Source organism: Monopterus albus, unplaced genomic scaffold (assembly GCF_001952655.1).
Source record: "Monopterus albus unplaced genomic scaffold, M_albus_1.0 scaffold188.1, whole genome shotgun sequence".
Taxonomy (NCBI): domain Eukaryota; kingdom Metazoa; phylum Chordata; class Actinopteri; order Synbranchiformes; family Synbranchidae; genus Monopterus; species Monopterus albus.
The window spans coordinates 648,364-649,527 of NW_018128068.1; the positions used below are offsets into that span (position 1 = coordinate 648,364).

Genomic DNA, 1,164 nt, shown 5'->3' on the forward strand with positions numbered 1-1,164 from the left:
TATATATATATAAAAAACAAAACTATATGGCACGGGTAACATAATACACACACCTTTCTCAATGTTTCTGATAGGCTAGTTGAACATTTTACCTTAATTCTCTTACCTTAAGAGTAATCATTAACATGTTTGTAACCCTAATATGCCACATATTCTGAAAACCTGCTGTGTTTGAATGGGTAGCTGTTTGACCTTACTTAACACAGAATTACTACTGTGCTGCAAACTTATGAAATAATATGAAACTGTTTGCACAGTTTAGACTTGTTAGAGAAATATTAGCGGCGGCATACGGTTTCCACTGATCGTACAATCTTTCTTGTGTGTTGTAAGCGTTAATGCAAAACATCCACGGCCAATACTTCGAAAAAGATTTTGTCTGTCAGAAGTGGGATTCGAACCCACGCCTCCAGGGGAGACTGCGACCTGAACGCAGCGCCTTAGACCGCTCGGCCATCCTGACAGTCGTGTCAAAACTTGCCGGGGACAGAATAAATAGGCTACTGGAAATTTTTAAGGGAACTATGGCCTTTGAACTTTTATTAAACAAACTCAAATGACCGACCTTACCTATTAATGTTGATGCAAAATGATATGAGTAATGCTTTATCATACCCATCTGTTAACTGAACTAGCGTGGATGTAGCTAACGGACCTTAATCTGGATACCGTGATTCCTGTAACGTTAACATTATAACCACATTATAACCACAGTACCTATATAATGTTAGCCTACGTCTGTGGATATCACGGGAGGAAACCGACTGGGAACCCAGAATAACATGGGACAGAATTTCTGCCTCGGAAGTGCAGAGTTATGAACACGTGGTCAGTGATTTCTCTAAAGATGGGGGTTTTAGGCTGCGGTTCATCTCATGGCCGCTAGATGCTGCCTCCGAGAAAACAGCATCAAGTTATCACCTAGACAAAGAGAGATGACAAAGAGATATTGTTTGATATTCTTGTATAATTAAAAACTATGTCAAATTAACATACAAAGCTATGTCAAAGGTAGCCTACATATGAAAGTACTGGGATGTACTTGTTATTTACATTTTTATTCTTTTAATTGCATTATAGGCTATAAACCAAATGCTGCAAATGGTCCTGTAAATACTATATTTCAGTTTAACACTGCAATCTCATTATAACATATTATTAATT

At 37.8% G+C, this 1,164-nt stretch overlaps 1 non-coding gene across 1 annotated transcript; it reads right to left on the reverse strand.

Moving 5' to 3' along the window:
• Window positions 1-380: 380 nt before the first annotated feature.
• Window positions 381-463, reverse strand: trnal-cag (transfer RNA leucine (anticodon CAG)). The gene has a single exon. It is a non-coding gene; the product is annotated as a tRNA-Leu (tRNA).
• Window positions 464-1,164: the final 701 nt, after the last annotated feature.